The sequence below is a fragment of the Acromyrmex echinatior genome, chromosome 1 (genome assembly GCF_024713525.1).
Source record: "Acromyrmex echinatior isolate Ae372 chromosome 1, ASM2471352v2, whole genome shotgun sequence".
Classification (NCBI taxonomy): domain Eukaryota; kingdom Metazoa; phylum Arthropoda; class Insecta; order Hymenoptera; family Formicidae; genus Acromyrmex; species Acromyrmex echinatior.
In genome coordinates, this window is record NC_141852.1 from 11,296,302 (window position 1) to 11,310,491 (window position 14,190).

Below are 14,190 nucleotides of genomic sequence, written 5' to 3' on the forward strand. Positions count from 1 at the left end.
TTCTGGACAAAAAATTATTGAAATAGCAATAAATAGCATATATAGCTGCTGGTATATTCAATAAAGGACATTCTTCGATCCTGCAAAACATGACTTAAATATTACCATTGGGAAAACAATGTAAAAGTTATCATGCCGCACTCATCGCACTGACGAGTTTCGAATAAAATGGTAAGAGCGGCGCAACTTGGATAGCATTAAAGAGATATAGCCCAAAAGAAACAACTTTTGCAGCAAAATGAGTTTTAAGAAGAAGCAGAAGACTTATTGTATGTACCTGAGATTGTTGACTAGCTGGTAATTTGATGAACACATTACCTTTCTACTACTCGAAACTTTAAACTCATTTTTCTCAAAAGTCTTTTTCAAAATTAGCTGGAAATCTCACTCAGAAACTATTGCATCAATCACTTTGAAATTTAGCACACATTTTAATAATATCTATAATTCCTTGAACCTAAAAATATCACGAAATCAATGTTTTAAAGTAGCAAATATTTTTCAGAGCAAAATTAAACAAAAATTTTGCTAAAAATTCTATTTTTTTCGTATGTAATTTTTTCAATTTTCAATTTTTTTCACTTTTTTTAGGTTTAATGAGAAATTATGAATAACAATACCTCTTTTGCGTTTTTGTTTCAGACTATCACAAAAAATTAGAGAAATCCAATCATTTAATAACTCGCTTCGCGATCTTCGGCTGTATTGTTCGGCTGTATTATATATAACTCCGTCATTTTTTTAATTTTTTCCAAAAAAGAATACGTTGTTAATGTAAAAAGTAACAATAAACTTTATCTTAAGTTTCAAAATAATCGGATAATCCTTTTCTTTAAAAAGAAAATTCACGAAAATTGTCTTGTTTTCACTCGCCTAAATGTATCCCCCCTCCCCCCCAGAGATCCTAAAGTCATCTCCCTAGTTTACTAATTTAATAGGACTTAGATTACCAACGTTACTTTGACTTTAAGCAAGATTTAAAACTCTCTCAGAGAGAGTTTTAAGCTTTGCTTAAAGTTAAAGTACTAACGTTGGTGCAACCGGACTTTACACACATACGTTTTATATCACTGACACATCACTGCAATATCGCACGCATTCATATTTTATCATACAAATTTTTTAATTAATTAATCTTTCATTAGATATTTAAGATCCGATTGCACCAATATTATTTTAATGTTAAACGAAGATTACAACTATCTCCCTCTCTGTCTCTTTCTTTCTTTAGAGAGAGAGAGAGAGGGGGGGGGAGGGGGAAAGAAGAGAGAATTTTAAGCCTTAAAGTTTAAGTAACGTTGCTGCAATCGAGCTTAAGCCTAATTCTGAGAATTCAACATTGTTTATGTAATTCCTAAGTCTAATAGTCCAAAGATTGTTTTATACATACATATATAAAATATAAAACATGGTATATAAAATAAATATTATTACGTGTCGATGTCAGAAGCCGACAAAACTGAAATTTTTCAATATTTTTCGTTTTATTAACATAAAATCGATTGGTTTGAACTATATTATTGTTTATACCTTGATTGTGGAAAAGGATTTTTAAATGTGTTATATGAAGACAGTTAGTTTTTTAAATACTTATTTGAAAAATAATTGAGTAAAACAGAGGATTTTAGGATCTCCTTAACTAATACGATGGTTGAGCCACCTGTCACTGGAATGCATTGTAAATCAATATAACAATCGTCAAAGGAGAAACGCCGCGGTCGTTAAATGTATGCTGATTGACAATTTCAATAATACCGAGTGCGATTTCCGAAGATATTTATAGTTTCTCTGTCAGCGTGAAAATCCTTTTGTTACATGTAAGTTTCTGCGAGTGGAATGTACAGTAAATCGGCGTCTTCGTTTTTACTGCACGTCCAAATAATCCGCGTGGTACAAACGCATTCCTTCTCCGTTGTCTTATATTATTTCCAATAACGGAGGTCACAGCGATAATTACGTGTAAATGTATTGCTCGTAAAAAGCATATTTATCTTCGTAAGGTGTATTACTCGACAAGCGTGTTGCTTACGTGCGCGATTCGCAAGGCGTCTCCGCTCGTTTCGGCGCACTTTCCTCGCGTCTCTCGTGGACGGCGCTCCTAAGAGACGATTTTCACCTTACGTAAAACCGGCACATCGGCTTGGCCGTGGCTTGTTTCCATGGCGAACGACTTTCCCCCTTCGATCTTGTATCGCACGATGTACGCATGATGTGTTTTATCGATGGCGGTGACCGCGCCCTCAACCGTACCGAATCTCACGAGCGATCGACGAATTCTCAATCTCGCATTGCCCGCAAAAAGCGGCAAAAGAATAATCACAATCGTAAGTCAATTTCAATCGTAAATATGATATAAACTGTGCATTTTAATTAAGCTGTCATTGTTTAGAAAGAAAGAGATACCTTTAATGCAAACACGGAAAGAACAATCTTGATGAAATATTTAAAAATTGAAATAGGTACAACTCTGAAAATAATTTTGTTGAAATTTTCTTAGAACATATAATATAAGTTAATTGTCTAAGTCTCTGTTATGCTCTCTATTATGCTCCAAAACGAATTAAAGAGAGATACTGACTACGTTCAGCAGAAGAGCAGCTTTGACACTTTTGTATTATAAAATTCTTTAATATGATTGGTTTTGCTCTTAATTCCTTTCACTGGATCTAAATATATAAATTAATTGTATTAAAAAATTTTGCAACAATAACTGCTTTTTCTGTTGAATGCAATCATTGATACACTTCAATGTTACATTTAACGAATATAGATGTTAAGCTATTATCTCTATAGTCTCAGTATTGCGCTGTTATTTAACAGCGAAATCTAGGAATGTTTTTTTATTCGATACTTTTATGATAATCATTACGATATATATAATTGCAATCTTAGATGTAATTTATATTTCATATACAGTGTATATATCTTGGGCGATAATTGGTTTGAGATGATAGATGAAATATACAATTTCATTGTACTGAGAGCAAGCGACTTTTAGCATTAGTTGAATACCGAGAAACCAGGAAGCCGCCCATTTTCTCATTTCTAATTAATAGTCCTCGATTCGTCGTGTCGGCTCTCAATTTTACACGGAAGAAAGCGAATTCGAAATCGTTCACATCGGAGACGCGTTACGCATACATTAACATTGCAGATTCCACTTTTCCTTCCGAAAGTAAGAAATTCAAGGTCGGTCTAAACATTTTTGCACTGTAAAATGAAATACGATAAGTTTTCCAATTTGCGACAAGAATCATAAACATTTTACGAGGAAATAAATGTGCACGAGAAAAGAGAAACAACGCCGGAAGCAATAAGAATGATAATTTATAATTTATAGTGCAATTATAAATTATATCACGTCGTATGATTGATCTTTGCATTAGTTGTGTATTTTCGTCGTCATTCGTACGTTATCTTTGAGAGAGATTTAATGTTCTCGCGTAATCCGTGCATCTCGATATTGAAAAACGAAACCGCTCGGATGCCATGGAATTAGAATAAATTACTTCTCATCGATTTCTCGGCGTAACGAGGAGCTCGTAAAAATATCAAGTTCCGAAGATGTATATGTGTATGTGTGGAGCGTTCAAATGATACTTTCTTTTTAATCTCTAATTATTAGATAGCACACTGTAAACATGCGTCACTTCTTTACAGTTGAATCTAGTAAACTTTCTAGATTAAGAGAGATATTGATTTCGCTGATATATTATATTTATGACAAACGAATTTTTATGTTGCGAATTTATCTTCCTCGTTTTACATGTCCAGATAATTGGAATATATGTTATCATATTATAAAAATGTATAATAATATTCTCTAATCTTTAAAGATATATTAATAATCATGAAATAGTTAATAATTAATGAAGCAATTATTTATTATCCTCTATTAATTCGTATCAATAAGTACAGGTAGCGCATATTTTAATATCCATAAAATAAATTCTTGTAAAGATAAATTAACAAGGAAGAAAATAAAAACGAGAAGAAGATTAAAAAATTCCTGTTAGAAAATTTAAGACTCATTGTTAATCAAATATAAAAGACTTCTAATTGAATATGTATTAACATAGTTAAAAATATATAATTTTACTTTTAAATCCTTAATAAAAAAGGAATTATAGATTTTTAAATATGTTATAAATAATAAAATAAATTTGTAACAATAAATAAATATTCATAAGGGCGGAGCAAAAGAACTGCTAATTATAGTATTGACTTTAAATTCTGAAAATCCTATTAAATATTTGATGATGTTAAATTTTGTAACAGATCTATGTATCGTTTAAAATACTTATCCTGATATGGAAGTTTCATATATCACATGTTTAATTGTGCATATCAGAATACTTTCATTAGCCATTTCTATTAAGATAAATTAACAAGGAAGAAATTAGAATCCAAGAATTAAAAAAATTCTATTAGAAAATGTGTAAACAGATTTAATTAAGTATGAGACTTTTAATTAAACATAATTAATATAATTAAATACAGACTCTTATTATGTATTTAATTATTATATATATGCATATTATATATTATCTGTTTAATAATTTTATTATATATTTATGTTAATACATATTCAATATGTTTATTCTATATATGAATATATAATATTTGTGTATATGATTTTCTATGAAGAATTCGTATGTTAATTCGCATTCAAATCGACAAGGCAATTGTTGTAGATCGATGGATCCTTCTATCACATGTCATTTCCATTATTACATTATAAAGCTTGGAGCATCCTCATTATCCAACTTCGATTGCGAATCGGCGATCGAACAATATTTCACCGACGAAGATCGAAACGCGAAATAATGACGATAATTCTGTGATTACATAAACGCAGCGTCGCGAAACAATGTGTATACCCTCTTTTGCGATTCTATCGTAGGATTTATTCTGGCCGTGACAGCTCGGAATTAAGATAGAGCTGAACGACGCGTTCATGCGCGAGCCGAATGAGAGAGCGAGAGGATGTCTCGTCGAGCGCATCCTTAACTTTCTAAACCGATCCACGGCGAATCTTCGGCGATCCGATCGTGCGATCGCGCGGCTTTATTCCCTTTCATGGCGAGTCACGAAGCTGCTCGTTTCTTTCCTCTCGAAGCTCTACGTATCGAAAAACTCGTGCGACGTCGATTCCTCGCCGAGAAGATACGAGGAAAATTTCAAGTCGTGAACTGTAGATGCAAACTTTTGGAATCAAGTCTATGTAGAGATTTAAATTTATAGAAGTAAAGATTTGCGAAAGAAACAGTAGGATCGAGACCATACAAGAAAATTTTTGAATCTGAGAATTGAACAGTTAGGCAGATGTAAATTTTTACAAAAGAAAAAGAAAAAAAGGAAAAGTTTCTAATTCTATATAATCAAAACAAATCGTTGCAATGCGCGCGCAATTTCTAAAAACCATGTATTATAAAATATAAAATACATATTTAAAAATATTTTTGTATATAATTAAATTATATATATTTTTTTTTCTCAGAAAATTTTAGAAAATTTATAAAATAAAATATTTTAATATCAAGTGTTTTAATCTATCAGGCTCGTAGTCAATTAGACGTTTCTATAAAATAAGAATCTATTGATTTAAACACACATTTGAATTAAGCTGTTCTGGAACACAGTTCCGGAACGTTCAGATGAAAAAGATTACATTGTCTTTCTGGCAGTTAATTCGCTCGGGCGATTACGCGTCTCGACGTTACGTGGGATCGATCTCCAATTACGTTACAGTTTCCGCGTTTCAGATAGGCCGGAAATTGATCGGAGGTTCGCGTGTCGATCGGCCGTTGCTGACGATCTGGATCTCTGTTTCACCCCTTTCCTGTATCAGCAGGAAGTTACGAATTTCCGACGAGATAACGGAGACCAATTTTAAGCTCAATTTAATTTCTTTAAGCAACTATGTGCAAACTGGGCAATTGTTTAAAAGCATTCTTTCTGACACGAAGTATCCGCAACATTTAAATGTTTAATTTAAAAAGGAGTAAATACATTTCATATTTTTATATTTTATGTAGAATAAATAAGCTTAAAATTGAACGACGTGAATTAATTTACGTTTTGACATTTAAATTGCTAAATCACATGTTATGTTAACTCATACATTAAATTATTCCAATAATATTGCAGTGACATTTCAGTTTCAAAAAATACTACAATTTTGCAAATGTTGCAGTCATATTGTTGCACTAAAAAGAATTAACATTTCAATAAATATTTGTTTAAATAGTTTTAAGTAAGTAAATATTTACTAAATATAAACATTATTTTTTAATACAGAAATCATTAATTTGATTTAATTATCATTTTTTTATTAAGTAAATATTTATTTAGTAAGTAAATATTTACTTAGTACTATTCAAAGAAATATGTATCAAGATTCAGTAAATTTTTTCAGCGTGCAAACTTTTACACGTTGTATGGGAATGTATTTAATTAAACTCATTAAAATAATAATCTGATCAAGATCATCCTTTTTTTTTTTTTATTAAAAACCTTTTCATTCTTTCATCTATCATCTATTTCATCGAGATTAATTTATCGATTATTCTTACTTTTAATTAATTTCATTGCGGAATATTTGCGGCATTAAGTATTTGAACCATCCGATCATCGAAACTGTGCTACATCGTCGATGAAATACTCGCCACGCGCGTCTTCCGCCTCCGCAGATTAATACAGAACTTTCCTACCGATCACCTTACGTAAAGACCCAATTATCCGGACGATCGGCTCGTCAGCGTGGTAGAATAATGAGCGGCGGCGCGTTGGTAGATCGTGCGATAAATCACCGTGCTCCGAAAAGCGATGAGATCGATGCGACTAAACGGGAATAATAATTTCGACCTCACCTCCGCAAAAACCGCTTTCTTTTCCGCGGACACCTGCCTGGTTTCAACGCGTTAATAATAATCGTTAATAATAAATTTTAACTTTTTGAGTAAGTAGACGGTTCAGAACATCCCAAAAATATTTATTTTATTTTTATAATTATATTTTTTAATAGTATGTATATAAATTTACATTAGTCACATATCTTCTTATGAAATAGAAGAATGTAAAATTTTAAGATTTTTGTAAAAATTTTAAGATTTCCGAGAAATACTTTTTATTTTCTTTTTCCAGAACAAGATTTTTAAAATAATTATATATATATTATATATATAGGATGCTATGGTCGTCTACCTCTGAGACGTGATCTGTCCACGGATTCATAAATCAATTTTAGTTCGCGAATGAGTTTGCAGCACGGATAGACGATGGATTCCTGAAAAACCGCTAAAGACTCAATCACTGCTTTTAATTCGCGCCATTCATGAATAATACATTCACTCACAAGAATTATTGACTTTTCTTATTCGACTCAATAATGATTTTTGTTCTACTTTCGCAATTAGAAATCTAATAAACTACATCAATGATGCAGATAAAACTGTTCTTTCCGTGTAGATATAATTATTATAAAAATTTATGCCGCAGTCAAAGTGTTAATTAACTTTAAATAAATTTTTTCATAGAATTTAAATTTTTTCTCGTTGCTTCGAAAATGCACATTGTTATGAAGAAAAGAATGATTCAATTTATGAAAAACAGTAACCTCAATAATTGATGAATATTTTTATTTTTCAGATATTTTACGGTGTTTTCGCAGAATAACTTTAAAATCTATTAAGTTTTATGTCACGATTGTTAAAATAATTCAGTTTTCTCGTTATCGCGAACGTTATCGTTCAACGTGACTATCTTACAGAAAATTTCAAGTATCGTGGCGCCACGCGAAGGATCGTTTGCATTTCACGGTTGACTGATTGGATCGGTTATGTTGCAGCAGTAGAGCACTGTTAATATATCGACGTATACCGATATACAATCGGCGTACATTACATTACACGTAAGTCCGGGCAGCGGACATTCTCTCTAAACGTTCACCGTTCGGTTAACCGATTGTATTTTGCTCTTTTTGCGGTTTTCGCGCGGTCGTAACGAACCGTGTCATTCGCCCGCTGAATGAACCACTCGTGTTGAAACGTTCCCGCTGCTTTGAAGCGAAGGATCTTTACCGCGATACAATGCGGTGATAAACAGCGTGACATCCCCCTCCGCAGAGGTGCAAAACACGCGCGTGTAACGCATCTTAATACATCAGCACGATAGCCTCGGGACCAGTCGATTGCAAAAGACATCTCAATCGTTCCGAGACCGCATTCATGAACAAGCTGCAGAAAATGTCGAAAGGTCGTGTAATACGCCCTTAATTGACAAGGTGACAGCCGATTAAAACGTACAATGATCCCGTAAAGCTATATAATCTTATCGGCTTACTTCATCATTTTTACGGAGATTTAATCGTCCCATTCACGCGTGGTACAAAAAAAAATTATTTAAGAATTTAAAAAAAAATGGATTTTATCACAAATTCCTTATCACAAAATTCCATAATTTTTACTTGATTTTCAAACAAAATTTATAATTTTTTCTGATACTTTCAATATTTTGAAATTTTTGTTTTTTCATCCTAATTTAGAAACCATCAAATATTTAATTGAGAGAACAATTTAATATAGCAATTAAATTACTATTAATGTTAACATTGTTTGCATTTAATAGTTAAGTTGGTATTATTCCAAAACTGCATGTATAATATATATATGTATATGTATGTAGATGTATGTATATTAAACTTCCTTAAAATCAAGAATTTTTATTTTCCAGAAAATTTTATAAAATTCAATCAAAGTTTTCTATCATTTTTCTAACCATTTTCAATTCCTCTAACATTTCCTTGATTTCTAATTTAGTGACAATCCTATTTTAACATCATGATTATGTTAATATGTAAATTACATTCTGTAAAATGAGAAATTATTTCGAAGGAAGAAAAAAAATATTGCAAAATGTAAACGTAAATAACTAATTGTAAGTGATGAGAAATTTATTCCGCATTGATATCTGAGCAGTATCATAATCCACACTGCTATAGACGATTAATTCGTACCTTCATTATATTTTCTAAATGAAATAAACTTTTTTTTTTAAAGATGATGGCATAGATGTAACGCTAGTGGTTTAAATACCGTCATTTTTGTTTTTATCTGCGAGTCGTTCATTTACGAGTAACAAAATTGGTTTTGTTCGGAGTCTGATCTAAATTTTCATACGATTTACATAAGATCAGCACAGAACGTGTAATTGAACTTTAGTGTACTCTAGAGTTATATGAACTCTTTTTAAATACAGCAAATACATCAAATTAGCAATATATTTGTGCATCATGTTGATAAATTTCTCAAAATAGAGAGTATTGGATAAAACTTGTCGCTTGGTCTTTATATTTATTACTATATTTAAGATAAAATAACGTATTAAGATTGTAACTGACTTTATAATTACTATATTTTGACATTTGTATGAGAAAAAAATATGTTTATATTGAGTTTTTTAAAGGCAATTTATTGTACTAAAAATTATTCATTGTTGATGTTGTTGGATTTTAAAAAAATTTAGATCTTTTTTTTTGTAAAAAACTATAATAATTGTTCACATAAAAGTATGATTTAAGATTAAGATCTTAAGTGGTACAATTTAATCTAGTCTTCAAATCGTACTAGAGCTACTTTTTTCAAATATGATATTTTATCAATAATTCAATGTTCATTTTTGTTAAAATATTTCTTTTGTTTTATTGTCAATGAACAATAGTTTGATATAAATACAAAAATATTCTGATCTCTTCAGTGTTTCTGTTATAATTATGTTTAAACGTTAAGAGATACGATGTAGGCGACTTCCTCTTATATATTAAAATATTTTTGAGAATTTGTTCGAATTTTTGAAAGATGTAATTTCTCATTTACTTGTTTAAAACTAAAAAAATTTTTTTCACTATTAAACTTTTCTCATTAAAATTAATATTTTTATTTGGAAGTACAGGAAAAATCTTGAAAAAAAGATCAAAAAATTTTGTAATTTTAATAAAAATTTTTTATAATTTTAGCTATAAATGTCAAAACAAAATTTCGTAAAACTACTTCTAATATTTTGGATATTTTCTAACCACTTTCGAGACTTCCTCGCCTCTTTCACTTGTGCAGCGTTCAGATGATTCGGTTCCTCTTTCTTTTCTATACGCTATTGTTCGCTTAAAAGCATTCACGATTAGATTCTGTGTGCACCATAAAAATACACGTGATTAACTCTAAACTCCAAATGCGATTTCCCATGATGCAAACGTAAATATGATTAAGGATAAGTATTATAGATATAAGATCTATAGCTACAAACATAATCTAAGCATTTTAATTAGGCTATCGGCCGCTTGGCGGCTATCACTGTATATTACTTTAAGTAATAATTGTAAAAAGTTATATTATATACATATTATATTTAGAATTTATATTTATATCTAAGCTTTTTTTTTTAGAATTTTAAAACGTTTATGTTATTAATGATTAGAATTTATTATTAAGTTTAATAGCATCGATTTTCGGAAAAAATGAAATTAAGAATATGAGTGTATCTCGAAAGCACTTACATTCATTGTAACTTAGTTATAAGAATATATCGCAGACTGTTATTTCGGGTCTCTCGAGGGATCTGATAGTCTGATACTGGTTAGGGAAGTTGTGGATTGGGATTTATGTCTCTTCAACATCTTGCGATTGGAATTATCCAAAAGCCATCATAGCTTTATTAGGTAGTGGAAGTTGTGAATGGCCCAACAATTTAATCACAAAGCGTCGTTCTATCCTTTCTGTAACATTCAGAAAGTGACAAAGATAGAACACATTTGTATATCGTCGACTGGGTCATCAAATGGAAGCACCTCAATCTCTTCAGATGATACCTTCACACGATACCTTGTAATACTATCTAGACATCTACTAGAGTTATCGTATTGTGATCGCTTTACTTACAAATTTCATACAAATTAGAATATAAATTATAAGATGCTAATATTTATCACTAGCATATAAGGTAGGTAAGTTTATAATAAATTGGAGAGATAGGACATTACTTCCGATTTAACAACTTGAAGAACATTGTACTCACTAAACCAGTAATGTTGACTATCATTTTGCAAAAGTTATAAAATAAAATTATAAATATAATAGATATTACTCAATTATATTATAATCTGATAAAATTTTGAATGCAATGATATTATTAATTAATAATGTTATAATAATTTGATAAAATTTGGAATGCACAAAACTTTATTTTAATTTAGTCACATTTTTATTTTAATTTAGTCACATTTTTTTAATATTATTTAGAACTATAGTAGATATAGAATTTTAGAATTACGTAGTTTTCCATAATCTGTACTACTTTAGAACATTTAAAATTATTCTTTCTTTTCATTTTGTATAAATTTTTAAAGATGTGTCTTAAAATCTTTTAAAATTATTAACTCTGATAAGCTTCAAATATTTATTATTAAAAGTATGTTTTACTATATTAAATAATGCATTATTAATTGTTTTCATAACTAATCGCATATCAGTGATAGAAGAAAAGAAATATATATATCATTAAATATGTATACCTAGAGAAATAAGTTATATTAAACAGAACAATAAGTTATATTAAAAATTAAAAACCTCAATTTTTATTGAATGTAACTTTTAAATTATTTTCAATACTTTAATACAATATGGAAAATTTTTTTCTATTAAAAATTCTTATGTAGTGAGGACTTGTTTGAAAGATTGTATAATGAATACAAATTCTTTTACGTTCTTTTCTATCCTATGTTTGTTACAAAAATTTAACCGTTGCCAGAATTTTGTAAAGTTATCACACTGAATCAAATTAATGCTGTCATTCTAACTATCCGTCTAATTTGAATAAAAGATATAGAATATTAATATACTTCGAATGTTATACGTGTTTTATTAATGATAACGTTACAAACCAAATAACAGTATGTTAATAAAAATTCTTGAAGATGTATATGTAAAAAAATGAATATAAAAGATAAAAAACACAATGAATATATAACATAAAAAACATATAAGTAGCAAAATTCATTAAAGTCGCTAATCTACGAGAGCGACGGAGATGTATTTCTCATAAGTAAAAACTATACAAAATAGAGTAAAAAATATAATACTATAAAATCTTTTAGGAGGTCAATCAAAAACGCTTATTTGCTGCTTCTATCATTTCTATATTGTGGTTGGCCGATTCGCTTACGAGGCTTCATCTTATTACTTACGTTTTTCTGCAACATAAAAGATTTCATGATGCTATGAGCCTTTTATTTTATGCTTTAGTATTTTCATAATCCTAATTTCCATCCATTACATCCTCTAAATTCGTTTATGCAAAGAAATGTTTCATTTTATTGAATAATATTAAATCAAAGAAAATATTACTAATAGTAATCAAAGAAAATATTACTTCGTAAAAAAATATTATAAATGTGTTTTTTTCTTCCAAATAATATAATTTAGTGTAACAAAACTAAAAAATTTATATTCAATAAAATCATCAATTCTCTCAAATGATTTCAGCTGCCATTTACGGTTCTTTCGTAAAAAAATAACATCACAACTTAAGCGAAAAGTCGGAAGTTCGCGCGAAAAAATCGCAACGAAAAAGAGAGTGAAAACAAAGGAGAGTGATAACGGGGTAGAAGAAGAAGGACAAGTGCAAAGAGTTAACTGGATTTATGTACACAATCGTGTAGCTAGCTCGAGAACGCAATGTCAGTAAATAAATACAACCGGATAACACCACGAACAGAAACATTGTGGGCGACAAAATAAGCGAGAAAGGAAAGAGGGAAAAAGAAGAAACGGAAAGATAGAAAAAGACAATGAGAGAAAGAGAAATAGAACGCTGGCCCTCCTTCAGGAAAGACTTGTCCAGCTCCTAATCGCGTTACTTGAAACTAGGAATCAGCAGTTTCATTCTACGGCTAATAAGAGGAAGGTCAGTTTCGATATAAAATCTCTCTCTCTCTCTCTCTCTCTCTCTCTCAATCTTTAAAACCACAAAAGAGAGAGAAAGGGATATCTGTCCCACTGTCAAGTCAATAATGATGATTACTGTGGTACCAAGGTTTACAAATGGTGTAATATTTTCAGCAATCTTCATAATAAAAGAGCAAATGATCCGTGAAAATATGCGTAATGTCAAGAATTATTATTTAAAAATTATTATTGTTTAAAATTATGCGCTCAAAAGTCACATAATTTAAACTGCGTTACGCGACTACGATTTTAGTCCAATAGTTTCTCCAGAATTTTTATAGATATGCAACAGGTGACGCCCTTCGATCATGGCAGTTCCGGCGAAAGGGTTGCGCTGTTGCGACTTCGCTCCGCGAGTTCTATTATTACGTCATTACACCTACGCCGCGCGAGTCGCGTAAGCGGTAAACGAGTCGCGCGTGCATATTAATTTGCATTTTTCTTTTTCTCCTTTTTCTTTCCTTCGCGCCCCGGACGTGCTTGAAGCGCCACGCTCGCCGGACTTAACGTAGCCGTACTCCTTCGCCATTATCCGATTATATCATTGAGAAATCGGCGGCGGAACGAACTCATAATGAGGGCACGCGCAGGCCCCCCTGGTAGAAATATTCACGGTAATAGCCGCCCGGATAATCCGCCAGCGGGACATAAACAACGTGGGATGAACAAAGTAGAACGGATGAAGACGTCGCATTATGTAAATTCACTAATGACGGTAATTACATTATAACGGCAATAATACGGCAATAAAAGGCGGACTGCCTTTTGTATTCGATAAACCGACTCTGATGTGTGTCTAAATAATCATCGTTTCTCTCCAAAGAGAATCCAATTGAAGAGAAAAAGATAGAGAGAAAAAATAATGTCTTAAGTCGACGGTAAGGATTTCATAAATCTTCGTCGTCATTCAGTAGCATCTAACGTGTCGCTCGGTAATTGAGCTGTCGCTACTATAATGAAGCAACGGCGCTATTATAACAATGCCATAATAGCACCGTTTTCGCTTTCATCGGTTCTGTTTACATCCCGCGATTATTAACGTTAATCAGATCTATCTGGCTCTCATCGACGTCGTTCGGCATCGGCGAAAACGACCGGGCATTATCCGATAATACGAAAGTCATCCCACGCGACGACTCGCAGGTCGCAATCGGCCGTGAAAGTGAAAAAAGAAAGAGTAAGTCAGCCCCGT

The 14,190-nt window shown here is 31.2% G+C and overlaps 1 protein-coding gene across 3 annotated transcripts in view; it reads right to left on the reverse strand.

Annotated features, from left to right (window-relative positions):
* The window catches only part of LOC105146025 (uncharacterized), a 76,265-nt gene that overhangs the window by 51,450 nt on the left and 10,625 nt on the right, over positions 1-14,190 (reverse strand). The gene's annotated exons all lie outside the window — the stretch shown is intronic.